Source organism: Schistocerca serialis, chromosome 2 (assembly GCF_023864345.2).
Source record: "Schistocerca serialis cubense isolate TAMUIC-IGC-003099 chromosome 2, iqSchSeri2.2, whole genome shotgun sequence".
NCBI classification, from domain to species: Eukaryota; Metazoa; Arthropoda; class Insecta; order Orthoptera; family Acrididae; genus Schistocerca; species Schistocerca serialis.
The window spans coordinates 513050975-513065690 of record NC_064639.1 but is presented as its reverse complement, the minus strand read 5'-3'; positions in this window follow the sequence as shown (position 1 = coordinate 513065690).

Here is a 14716-nt window from a genome sequence, read left to right as displayed (position 1 = left end):
CCTGCGATTTTTCACAGCCACTTACCGCAACTGTCGGCGGTCCCCGACCGTCAGTCATGAGGTCTACCTGGTGTAGTTCCTTCACGTGTTCACTTCCTCATTATGGACAATATGTTACATTTTTATATAATAATAATAATAATAATAATAATAATAATAATAATAATAATAATACTAACACTACTAGTACTAATAATAATAATTGTAATAATAAAATCTGTTCACAAGCGTCCGCAGTTAGCGTTTGATTATGCGGCCACATCATAACCACAGAAAACTCTCACACCGTAATACCACTTTCTCCATATTTCGCTCTTACCTCGACACTTGATATCAGGTAACATTCTCCAGGCATTCGCCAAACTCGACAATCCCTTCGAACTGTCAGAGAGGTGATTCATCACTCCACATCACTTGTTCCCCATCATCCAGTGTCCAGAGGTGTCACTTTTTACACCACCTCAAGCGTCGCTTAACACTGAGTGTAGAAATACAGTATATTGCTTATAAGGAACTATTGAGCCATTGTACGCCGATCTTTTTAACTCTATACACACATTCACTGTGTCAGCTGGACTGCTGGTTGTACTGTGAAACTCACTTCCTGCGATTTTTCACAGCCACTTACCGCAACTGTCGGCGGTCCCCGACCGTCAGTCATGAGGTCTACCTGGTGTAGTTCCTTCACGTGTCCACTTCACAGTCACATTACCAACAGTCGACGTGGCCAACTTTAGAAGGACTGAAACGTCCCTGATGGAGTTGTTACACAGGTGAGATCCAGTTCCCAGATCACGTTCGAGGTCACTGAGGGCTCCTAAGCGACCAATTCCGCTGTCACTGCGTCTCTAATGACAACACAGTGCTCACGGCCTCCTCCTATACTCGCGTGGGTTCGCCTCGCGTGATGTATAGTGGCCACTTCCGCATTACGTGAAGGTATCCGTATACTTCAGATCAAACATTGTATTCCGTTTGCTCATACTTATATGCTACATAACATACTCATTCCCTTTTTAATGTTGATTATTGTCTAAACTAATATATAGGTGGCTGATGTCACTTCAGCCATACAGTTATCCTTATGTACCACTCCGTGCCCTCCCGATTAGCCACGCGGGTTCATGCGCTGCTTCTCGAGCGGGAGGGCGTGCCAGTCCCCGGCACAAATCCGCCCGGCGGATTAGTGTCCAGATCCGGTGTGCCGGCCAGTCTGTGTGGATGCTTTTTAAGGTTGTTTTCCATCTACCTCGGCGAATGCGGTTTGGTTCCCCTTATTCCGCGTTAGTTACACCGTGTCGACGATTGCTGCGCAAACACAGTTTCCACGTAGGGTAGGCATACACTATAATTATTCTACCACGCAAAAATTTGCGATTAACGCGGGGGGGGGGGGGGGGGGCGGTAGGGGACGTGAAGGTCTATACTGGGGGCCGAACCGCACAATAGCCCTGGGTTCGGTCGGTGTGGGGTGGCGGTTGGGTGGGTGGCCTGCTGTGGCCTCTTGTAGGGTTGTGAACCACTGAGTGGTATGGCGGGACGAAGCCTCTCCGTCGTTTGTAGGTCCCCAGTTTAATGCTTACCACTACGTTATATTTTTACCAGAACTTACTAATAAGTATGTCTACAGTTTACCAATTCCGCTAATAAGACTGCTAGTGCTCCAACGTGTGCAGGTTAACAATGCAGTTAGGAAAGTGGGACAAAAGAGGTGTCGGAAACAGTGCTACGAGGGCTGTCTTGGATCGTTTCTTGGTGGCTTTGTCGGAATGAGTATTGACTGCAGAAGGCTAGTTCGCGGGTTCGTTTCCCGATCCAACACAAGGTTACAATACGCCAAGCAATTTCAGGAAATGTGTTGTTTCTGAGAGACCCATGGAGAGTTTTCATTAATTTTCATCATTCATGTTGTTACAACATGTTTAGTGATAGCTAACAGATAATTTATTCTGTGAATCTCGACAAGATCTAAATAATGTTGCTCACAACAGCTTTTTTATTTCTGCAGAACACCTGCACGTTGAGTTCCAAGGTCATGTTGTAAAAATATGGTGTAGCACTGCTGTATATACACAGTGGCGCTCTGCTGAACCTCGCTGAATGCTTCAAATAAAAATAAAAGAGTGTGGTACGCAGTGGGAATGGAACGCGCACGTGCCTAAACACGGCGCCCTCATCCATTTGTAAAACGCTGCGAAGCTCGTGTTCCCCCTACATTAGCGTTTCCATATAGTTCGGAATCACGCGCTGCGATTTCTTGAACAGGAATTCCTGCAGATAATCTACTATTTCTCAGGATTCTGATAAACAGCCGAGTGTGCTCATGACAACGCAAAGTAAGCGCGCGCGCCCGTGCCCGTCTTTGTGTGTGTGTGTGTGTGTGTGTGTGTGTGTTTTCAGTAGTGAACACTACCAGACACCAAAGATCCCTAGCGTTTAGTTTACAGTCCATGCTACTGTTACCCGACTGGCCGTTTTGCTATAGAATTGTGGAGCGGCGAACCGTTCTTAATTGACTGGAAAAAAAGCGCCACTCATTCGCGTTTTCAGAGAAGGCCGTAGAACAGACGCACAAAACTATATCTCTAACGTCGATCTGTTGTAGAATTTCTAAACATGTTTTTGCTTGCCTACAATGACATTTCTGGAGAACGTAAATCTTCTCTGTAGGAATCAACAAAGTTTCCGCAAACAATGATAGTGTGAAACCCAGATCACTCTCTTCTTCCAAAAGGCACAGAAAATAGCAAGTACATGTGCCTAGGTTGATGTGAGTTCCTTCACGTCTAGAAAGCGTTTGATGCAGTTCCGCACTGCCGCCTAATGAACAAAATACGAGCTTAGAGAACATCAGACAAAGTTTATTACGGGACTGAAGAGTTTCTAATGGCCCCATAGAATGGTATAGTACTATTACTTTTCACAATATACAGTGTATCCCAGAAGTGTTGCGATGAACTTCAAGGGATTATAGAGGATAGGAAGTCGCGTCCAGAAACATCATAAAACGATGCTGTAGAGCCTTCGGCAACAAACGTGACTTTGTGTGCTGATGTATCGTTGGTGGAACGTCTCGCAATGTCGTTTGTTATTCAGTGTTCGCAAATGATTGCTACGATCGCCAGTGGAGAAGATAGAGCTAGATGCTGCGTAAAAGTGTCTCGTCTCCTATGAATGCTGCAGTGACCAATGGTAACATTGTCCTTTCGGGATGGTGCGTCGGTTCTGAGGCACAAATCAAAAGAATGAGAGAACACAATGCCTGAGAGAGATATTTTATTGTACTTAATTTTGGTACTATGACTCCTTGATGTAATTCTTGTACCAGACCTTGGCAAAGATAGGATAAGTTTAACACTACACAGTTCACAGTTCAGAAATACATATCTCTTGAGGCCAGTTCTGGAAAACTACTTTCGTAGAGGAAGTTGCGACGGCACTATGGCGTTCCTTGACAACTGCTAACTGGAGCTACTCGACAGCTGGGCAACAAATAGCACGGTAAGGACTGGCTACAAGAAAATGGTTCAAATGGCTCTGAGCACTATGCGACTTAACTTCTGAGGTCATCAGTCGCCTAGAACTTAGAACTAATTAAACCTAACTAACCTAAGGACATCACACACATCCATGCCCGAGGCAGGATTCGAACCTGCGACCGTAGCGGTCGCTCGGCTCCAGACTGTAGCGCCTAGAACCTCACGGCCACTCCGGCCGGCGACTGGCTACAGCTCTAGACATGTGGTCTCTTAATGACGTGATCCGTAGCGCCTCAGTAGAGGGGGCGTGGCAGCCGTGCGGTCAGTAGCTGGACGGCGACGGTCGCTGTTGCTGCCCCTGTCGGCCAACCGCTGTACACGGAGCGATTGCCCATTGCGTGGTATCGAATGGCTACGATTCTACAAACGTGATCCTGTGCTACCACGGTGGCCGACGGTTCTGGACACGGGTTTCCATCTGCAACTTATTCTTCTCATGTACACTCCTGGAAATTGAAATAAGAACACCGTGAATTCATTGCCCAGGAAGGGGAAACTTTATTGACACATTCCTGGGGTCAGATACATCACATGATCACACTGACAGAACCACAGGCACATAGACACAGGCAACAGAGCATGCACAATGTCGGCACTAGTACAGTGTATATCCACCTTTCGCAGCAATGCAGGCTGCTATTCTCCCATGGAGACGATCGTAGAGATGCTGGATGTAGTCATGTGGAACGGCTTGCCATGCCATTTCCACCTGGCGCCTCAGTTGGACCAGCGTTCGTGCTGGACGTGCAGACCGCGTGAGACGACGCTTCATCCAGTCCCAAACATGCTCAATGGGGGACAGATCCGGAGATCTTGCTGGCCAGGGTAGTTGACTTACACCTTCTAGAGCACGTTGGGTGGCACGGGATACATGCGGACGTGCATTGTCCTGTTGGAACAGCAAGTTCCCTTGCCGGTCTAGGAATGGTAGAACGATGGGTTCGATGACGGTTTGGATGTACCGTGCACTATTCAGTGTCCCCTCGACGATCACCAGTGGTGTACGGCCAGTGTAGGAGATCGCTCCCCACACCATGATGCCGGGTGTTGGCCCTGTGTGCCTCGGTCGTATGCAGTCCTGATTGTAGCGCTCACCTGCACGGCGCCAAACATGCATACGACCATCATTGGCACCAAGGCAGAAGCGACTCTCATCGCTGAAGACGACACGTCTCCATTCGTCCCTCCATTCACGCCTGTCGCGACACCACTGGAGGCGGGCTGCACGATGTTGGGGCGTGAGCGGAAGACGGCCTAACGGTGTGCGGGACCGTAGCCAGCTTCATGGAGACGGTTGCGAATGGTCCTCGCCGATACCCCAGGAGCAACAGTGTCCCTACTGTGCTGGGAAGTGGCGGTGCGGTCCCCTACGGCACTGCGTAGGAACCTACGGTCTTGGCGTGCATCCGTGCGTCGCTGCGGTCCGGTCCCAGGTCGACGGGCACGTGCACCTTCCGCCGACCACTGGCGACAACATCGATGTACTGTGCAGACCTCACGCCCCACGTGTTGAGCAATTCGGCGGTACGTCCACCCGGCCTCCCGCATGCCCTCTATACGCCCTCGCTCAAAGTCCGTCAACTGCACATACGGTTCACGTCCACGCTGTCGCGGCATGCTACCAGTGTTAAAGACTGCGATGGAGCTCCGTATGCCACGGCAAACTGCCTGACACCGACGGCGGCGGTGCACAAATGCTGCGCAGCTATCGCTATTCGAAGGCCAACACCGCGGTTCCTGGTGTGTCCGCTGTGCCGTGCGTGTGATCATTGCTTGTACAGCCCTCTCGCAGTGTCCGGAGCAAGTATGGTGGGTCTGACACACCGGTGTCAATGTGTTCTTTTTTCCATTTCCAGGAGTGTATACCGAAAGACGTCGCAGATCTCAGAGGATTCCAGGAGAAAAATATTCTGTGGATGGAAAACTATGATTGAAACCGTCATTCACCGATCGGCAGAGCATCACATTCATAGGAAACAAGGCCTGTCTACGCAGCAGTTAGCTCCATCTTCTCCTCTGGCGATCGCGGCCATTAGTCGCTGTCACTGCATAACAAACAACATTGCGATACGTTCTGCCTACAGTCAGTCAGCCTACCAAGTCACGTTTGCTGCCAAAAGGGTGGCCTAGTAGCAAGCGCTGGCGCCTGTAACTTCTATGCTGTGTAACATCGTTGGATGAAGTTTCCAGACACAGGTTTCTGTCCTCGATGTGTTCCTCAAGACATCCCTCTACAACCCCTCGCAGGTTTCCGCAACAATTCTGTGACACCCTGTATATAAGTGACCCAACAGATAAATAACGTCGGAAGTTGTGTGAGGCCTTACGTGGGTGATGCAGTTGTATACAGAGAAGTCGCTGCTCTGAAAAATTCTTGTGTGATGCAGGATCGATGCTTGATGCAGGGAGTGGCAACTACATTTTTTGTATTAAGCATTTTCAGTATGACTACCTCAATATATTACTCGGCGATTTACAGTATTACTAAGGATATATAATCCTTTAACTGATTAAATTTCCGCAAATAACAGAACATTGTTCACCACTGTTACACAAAGATTGCTTTACTGCATTTGAAATCGATAACGTGGAGGATACGATACACCCCAGTTTCTGGAATTTGCTGCTTCCAGATGACGAAAAAATAACAGGAAAAATCTTAAATACATCGTCATTGACGAAGGAAGTGGCATTCCGTGTGTCTTTGGAGCAGTGTTAAGTGACTCTCATTTAAGTACAAAAATGACGAAGTGCCGTTTTTCTAGTTGCATCTGCATAACTGGTGAGTAAACAGTGAAGTGACATACATAAAATTCTTTGGATACAACACATTTGGAAGCTATCTTTATAGGTACATATTTAGGGTACTATAGAGGAACTTTACTTTTATGTTGAATATCATTACAGCATACATCTTCTGTCGTAATATCTTCCTTATACAAGCGTATTACGTCCCTTATTTTTAACTGCAACGGATTTAATAAAACATTAGCGTATTTAGGTGGCGTAAATCCTTGCTGCAGCTCCTCAAAACTATATTTTCACGTGACATTCGCTACGTATGCTGTGCACCAGAAATATTCTCTAACACGCAGACATCCAGATGTGAGACAGTCACATCGATACCGGACGTTGTGTATTGACAGATTGTCAGCCAAAACTCAGATATACATAATTTGTTCTATGTCCTGTCATCCAGGAGAACGTGCGTAAACGTAAGTAACAGATAAAATACGACCTATGGAGCAAAGGAAAAGATATTTGTGAATATCTGTCGCGTAGAGCTCCCGTGCGTAAGTCGGTAGAGCGTTAGCTCACCGTCAAGAGAGTCCTGGGTTCGAGCCCAGGTCTTGCCAGTTTTTGTGCTGTAGTATATGTAAAACCGTTCTATTGGACAACATGTTCCTTAGATTAATTGGACTGCTCGGAGCTTAGAGCAATGTTCTATTAGCAGTCGGCTTTTACTTCGTTTCTTTGAAAGTAGCGAACCTATAAAGTACTATTCTAGCTTCACAGAATAAACACACACAATCACAAGAGAAGAATAACGTAATAATTGTAATAATAATATTAATTGTCTGCTAGATGTCAGCAGCGCCGTACATCTATTAATGCCGAGCAGACATTCTACAAGTGAGGGACAAATTACCCCACAAAATAGTTTCACACGTGCTACAGTACAAAAACTGGCATGATGAGGCCTCGAACCCAGAACCATTGGTACGACGAACTAACGCTGTACCGACTTTTAAATCGCAGCTCCGCTCAAAACACCCTCAAAATTATGTTTTTCCTTTGCTCTGTATGTCATGTGGTACTTATTACTTACCATTTACGCACGTTCTCCTGGGCGACAGTGCATATCACTGACTATATCGGTGATTTAGTTGATACTCTATTGATATACAACATTTATTACTGATTATAACGTCTGATATCTGGAGGTTTGAGTGTGATTACTTCCACTAAGAACACTAGATAATTTATGTTACAGATACGCCCTTCCAGTGTATACATTTCGAACATTCCCAACACCATGACTATCCTTTTACGAACCTCGTGATGTTTCCTTCCTTTTTACTTGTTGCGTAGATTCCACGCTGTGGTTTAGTTGCAGCCCCTAACGTAAATTACGTCCCTACGTATTTAACAATTCCATTATATACCATCCGACATACACGTTAATTAAATTACGTTCTGTGGAATATTTATCGCAGAAATAGGTATACGTTGATTACATGTAGCCAATCGCCCGAGATAATTTAGTATGTGAAATCTGTGAACGTACTATGTTTTATCACCTCATTCTGTTTTCGCATAAATTTGCTCTAACGAAACCAGCAAACCAAGCAAATAAATTTAAAAACTTTGAGGAAAATCAAATGTTCTGTCAAATAATTTGTGCAACAGAAAAAAAAACATATTAGAGAAACATTTGTCCCCCCTTCGATTGACACTCCAAATCGCGTACAGGGGCTGAGAATCACATATGTTAGTGATGTAAGGAGACAACTGAGTTAAATTCCACCAGACAAGTATCCTCCATTATTGAAATTTCCTGGCAGATTAAAACAGTGTGCCGGACCGAGACTCGACCTCGGGACCTTTGTCTTTCGCAGACAAGTTGTCTACCATCTGCGGTATCCAAATACTACTCACGCCCGGTACTCACAGCCTTACTTCTGCCAGTACCTCGTCTCCTGCCTTCCAAACAACACAGAAGCTTACATCCGAGACTTGAAGAACTAGCACTTCTGGAAGAAAGGATATTGCGAAGATGTGGCTTTGTCACAGCCTGGCGGATTTTTTCAGATAGAAATATTCACTCTGCAGCGGAGTGTGCGCTGATATGAAACTTCTTGGCAGATTAAAACTGTGTGCCGAACCGAAACTCGAAGTCGGGACCTTTGCCTCTTGCGGGCAAGTACTCTATCATCTGAGCCACTCGAGCACGACTCACGCCCCCTCCTCACAGCAGTGCTTCCGGCAGTATCTCGTCTCAACCTTCCAAACTTCACAGAAGCTCTCCTGCGAAACTTGTAGGACTGCTAGTTCTGCAAGTCTCGCAGGACAGCTTCTGTGGTGAAGTTTGGAGGGTAGAAGACGATGTACTGGTGGAAGTAAAGCTGTGAGGAGGAGGCGTGAGTCGTGCTTGGGTAGCTCAGATGGAAGTCGTGCGGTTCGGACGTCTTTTTACGTCCCTGCCGCGCTCCTTAGAGCGTACTCGATTGTTTACTTCGTGTTAGCCTTCGCTAGTGTTTGCGCTTTCGAACTAGAATAGCACATTCCTACCGACAATCTACTATCAAGATCATTTTTAATAACGAATTTGCACCACCGAAGGCATTTGAAATAGAAGTATTTATACGTGAAGAATTTAAATTGAAACCACAAGATATGATTGCCATCCACTTCTCTATCACAAGCATTGTGGTATCCTTCAAACTGATCAACGACACGTTGTGTGACAACATCGTACGCGACCATAAAGAAAGACTTAAACATTCAGACAGGCATGTCGGAACGATAGCAATTGGACATGGGGGCGTGGATTGAGAGCCGTAAGAGTATTTGAGCTACTATTTGAGGTTCCGGCTGAGATCGTGGTTAAAGCGCTACAACCCTATGGACGCGTACTTAATCACATAGCAGAAAAACAGAGAACCTTTACCATGCACCCGGTACTTAATGGTGTGCGACAAAGACGGATAGAGCTGTCAGAACATGTGCCGTCTTATCTCACAATTGGAGGCTGCAGAGCCATAGTCATTTACGACGGTCATCAGAAAACTTGCTAAGGTTGTGGTCAAGAAGGCCACGTTCGCTCAGCGTGTCTCCAACGAAGAATTGCACAGATACTGACAGGTGAATCTGTAGTAACACCTGTGGCGACATCTCTCCCTCTCACATATGCAAATGTTTTCCGGAAGGACGCCCCACCGAACAGTAACAGCCCCAAACAGCTGGAATGGCCAGTCGAAAAGCCGACTATAGCGGATGACGACACGAGGCTGGTGACGGCGGCGACGCCCCCCACCGAGCAGCACCGACCGACACCACCAGTACAGAGATCGGATGAGCAAATGGTCATCGACAGTCAAATAGTCCCAAAGGCTGTCTTCGTGTCCGACTGCAGTGGTGGCCGAGACACTCGCCCACAATCGGATACGGAAACGCAAACACGCAAGCAACGGTCTCCGAAACGGCGCAAGAAACGACGTCTAACCCCGTCGGATGACTCCTTAATAGGAATTCAGGGCGACGATCAAGAAACGACCGAGAAAGACGGCCACCATACAGAGGGTCCCGAGACTCCTCACCCAGAACACCACCGACTAAACAGCAGCATGCGCCAAGAGTGACCTGAAAAACTTGACAACGCACGGCAACCAGCAGTCCACTGCCGCTCCCAAGCATTTGAAGAGGAGCCACAGAGAGACGGAGCTGGCGAGCCCCAGCCGACGAGAAACTTGTCCCAAGGAGACTGGGCTGATTGTTGTGAAGGGGACCTACCGACAGTCGAAACAGGCGACACGGCGGGGGCGACGCCCCTCTAAAGTTCAACTTAAACAAACAACGGCGGGCAGGACGGGGTCACGTAACGTGCCAGTACAACAGCAGTCGTCATAAGCTCCCATGGCCGAAATATGAGGGTTGGAACTTTAATAGTGGCAACTATTTATTTACAGCTCGCCAACGATGTGGAAGTCGTAGGACACTCTTAGCAGTGTCGGTTGTGTTGACAGTTCGAGCGGCGAGGTCTATTGCCAGTCGTATTTCTAGCAGTTCTGAAGTGAATGCCGTGAAGAGTTTCCTTCAGTTTATAAATCGAGTTGAACTTCCGATGGCGTAAGTCAGGCGACTACAGTAGGTGGTATTGCACTTAGCAGCCACATCAGTCAAACAAATCAGTAACAGCTTGCACTACACGTGCTTGAGCATTGTCCTGCAAAATGATGGTGATCCTGCTGAAGTGTCATCACTTCTGTCTCTATGCTGTTTATTTTGGAACACAGCGGTACTAGAGTCCCCGCATGGCTCGAACGTCCAGGGTAGGAGAAGTTAAATTATCGGTGCGAAGAACGCACGAACGGAAGATAATCGGTGGACTGATTGTACTTACGAGAAGACATACCCGGATGACAGAAAAGCAGGGCAGCTTTGAAATAAGAGTCTCGATTGGGATATGTATTTTCTTATGTAATGCGAAAATAATGTTCGGTTTACTAGGTTCAAGCAATACAGAAATATTATTTGTGGTATGACAAGGCAGTGGTTGTTACCGAAATTTAACTTCACTTAAATGTTGTATGTGAATCTGGATTTACTTTAATTTTTGAAAGATATTCATTGAAATTTGATGCATAGTTGGAGAAGTAGTTCTTTTTAACGTAATTTTATTATGTTTCTCATTACTGACGTTTGATTACCTTCCAAAGCTTACTACTTATCACAATGTTAATTTTACTCAGTCTGGTTTATAGTTTTCCTTTCAGCTTATGTATGTATATATATATATATAAAGAAATCGTTGATCTTATTTTATAATACCAACGAAAAGGTACTTCCTTTGTTGTCTATTGTTAAAAAATAAATAAAAAATAACACAAAAAAATAAAAATAAAAGAGGGATTGTAGAGCACTTGCCGGTAAAAGGCAAAGGTCCCGAGTTCGAGTCTCGGTCTGGCACACAGTTTTAATCTGCCAGGAAGTTTCATATCACCACACGCTCCGCTGCAGAGTGAAAATTTCATTCAGAATCCTCTATTATTCTTTATAATTCTAAGTTCAAATGGTTCTGAGCACTATGGGACTTAACTTCTGAGGTCATCAGCCCCCTAGAACTTAGAACTACTTAAACCTAACTAACCTAAGGACATCACACACATCCATGCCCGAGGCAGGATTCGAACTTGGGACCGTAGCGGTCGCGCGGTTCCAGACTGTAGCGCCCAGAACCGTATAATTCTAAGTGTCTAACACTGAACACTAAATTCTCATTCAGCACGTCATTTGCTATACATAAGTTTGAATATCATTCAAATGCGCGTCAAATGTTTCTGCAATCTACTTTCTTTTTTACTTTTGGAAAAGTCATTTCACAAAACATTTGACATTTTTTTCAACTATTTTATTTTCTAGTTACGTTCAGAAAGCATGAAATGAACCGCAGTTAAAGATCGATCAGTATTATATTATACAGAAACCAGAAACTTTTCAATTTATGCTGTGATATGATTTTTTTGACGTCATTCACGTAGCTAGCAGCTGTTCGTGAAATATTTCAGCGTTCCCACATATGACTAATGTGTTTAATTATCCTCGTTGCTTTCAACGACTAAATATTTTTTACAAAACTAGACCTAAGATGGTAAACTTGATACTCAATTGCCGGTGGGAATGCTACTGTTAAATACAAAGGAGATGTCGTATAGATGGAAAGTGTATAAAGAGGGCCTCCATGAGAGGCAGGACTCACGTGGTGACGTTAAACAAGAAGAAACAGGAACCGATAGGGAAGAGATAGGGGGTCCAGTATTACAACAAGAATTTAGACAACTTTTAGAAGACTTAAAATTAAATAAGGCAGGTAGGATATCCCTTCCTATACCAACTTTGATTTCTAAAATCATTGGAAGAAGTGGCAAAAAAACTATTACTCACATTGATGTGGTGAATCTATGAGACAGGCGCTATACCATCTGACTTTTGGAAGAATATCATACAAACAATTCCCAAGATCGCAAGAGCCGACAACCGCGAGAATAATCGTACAATGAGATTAACAGCTCATGTATCCAAGTTGTTGAAAGGATGACACACAAAAGAATAGAAAAGAAAGTTGAGAATCTATTAGATGACGATCAGTTTCGCTCCAGGAAAGGTAAGTGCTCGGGAGAGGCAGTTCTGAGGTTACATTTGATAGCAGTAGCAATACTGAAGAAAAATCCAGACACGTTCATAGGATTTCTCAGTCTGGAAAAAGCGTTCGACAATGTAAAATGGCGCAAGATATTCGAAATCCTGAGAAAAATATTTATAAGCTACAGGGAGAAACTGGTAATATACAATACGTAGATGAATTAGAGGGAACAATAAGAGTGGACTAACATGAACGAAGTGCACGGATTAAAGAGGTTGAAAGACAGGGATGTAGTATTTCGCCCCTGCTTTTCAATCTATAAGTCGAAGAGGCAATGACGGAAATAAAAGAAATGTTCAAGAAGGGATTAAAATTGAAGGTGAAAGGATATCAATTATAAGATTCGCTGACGAAATTGCTATTCTCAGTGAAATCTGCTGAATAGGATGAAGAGCCTGATGAGGACAGAATATGAATAGAGAGTAAATCGAAGAAAAGCCAAAGTAATGACAAGTAGCAGTAATGCGAACAGGGAGAAAATTAACAACAGAATTGTGGATCACGAAGTAGACGAACTTAAGGAATTCTGCTGCCTAGGCGCACAGAGATGCTTACGTTGGAAATATGACGCTTATTACTCCGTCTGTCCCATGAATGTTCTTGGAATTTGCCGTTTGCTGGCAAATATTAGGTAAAACTGTTTAATTGCTGCCTGTCGTTCATGTTTACATGCATACAGTATTTCATGTTCCATAATTACTGAGCAGCATAGTGCCATAACGGGAACTAATTACTACAGTTTGTGTAACCACTATTACATCATAATCGTAGTGAATCACATCCGATAATGAGTGCCTGCTTGAATGTTTGTAGACCTGCCGCCTTCACGGCTGTAAAAGTGGCAATTAAAAGTGGCAATTAAAATTTTTATTAACTTGCTATTTTTAATACGTTATTTTAAACCGATTGTGGGTTTTAAATGTGTGTGTTCACGTCTGTAAAAGCGGCCTTTCTTTACAACATGTACGACGTCATCCGGGCCAATATGACTAGACTCACTATTTGCCTCCATGCTTAAATGTGAAAGTTGCATGTAATTTGAAATTTATCACGTTCTTCCAATGCCATGAGCCACAAACTTTAGGCGAATCGCATCTCTATGTCTCACTGCTGTATTTATCCATAATTAGATGCAATGAAGGTGGCTCTTAGTTCTTTCAATGAGCTGTGACAAGTACGCTACATGTAAGTCAAGGACTATAAAAGGGGCAATTACACTTCCAATTTGTTTCCTCTACATCATTTTAAAAGTATTTTATAACCGGTTATGAGTTTTAGGTATGTTTTCGTAAAAGCGTCGGTTCTTTACCGCGTTTAAGACGCTGGCAATACCATCAGAATGATGTTACTATTTGCTGTCACCGTTAAATACGAAAGTTTCACGCAAACCGAAATTTACGATGTTCGTGGGTATACTAAAATATTAAGTTGTACTAAATAAGAATGTTGTAAATCCGTCCCTTTCCATACATTGTTCTCTAATGTACCATAGACCTAAGAAGAATCAAGTCACTGTGTCTGACTGGTACTTTTCATCCACTCTTATTTACGATACAGGTTAATTTTCATGGCATTCATAACCTGTTGCATACATGGCATATATATATTAGCGCTTTGTAAAGCTGCAATTATAATTTAAATTTACGTTATTTAAAATTTATTTCAGTAACCTGTTTCAGTTTTATACATGTTTCTGTAAACGACAGTAAAAGTGGCGGATACCACGTTTTAATTACATTATTGTTTTTTGTGTTACATCAGGTTTAATGAGGTAATTTCCGCCAAATATGTACTGCTGTTATTCATAGAAAGTACCTGACCTTAGAGCTTACATTAATTTTGCACAACCAACTTACAAGTACTCCGTACCATGTATGACGCTAATATTATTTCCAGAAGAATATCAAATGGACTAACACGGTTCCAGAGACCTTTCCAGGTATCAGATATCTATGATGTACGTCTGCAGACTTAAGCGACGAATGAAAAATTTTTCAAAGGTCGGGATTCGAACCCAGGTTTCCTGCTCACTAGGCAGATGAACTGACTGCTACGCGGTCCTGTCACAGTGGCTTTGTACAACTGCCAAGACTACCCTAGCATGTCTGCCTCCTCAGTTCAAATTTCCATTCACACGTCAGCCTACTTGGCATTCCTCCTGCTGTACAGACCCACTGTGCCAGGTTGAGGTAGTGGTGAACACATCTGCCTAGTGAGCAGGAAACCCGGGTTCGGACCTCAAGCTTGGCACAAA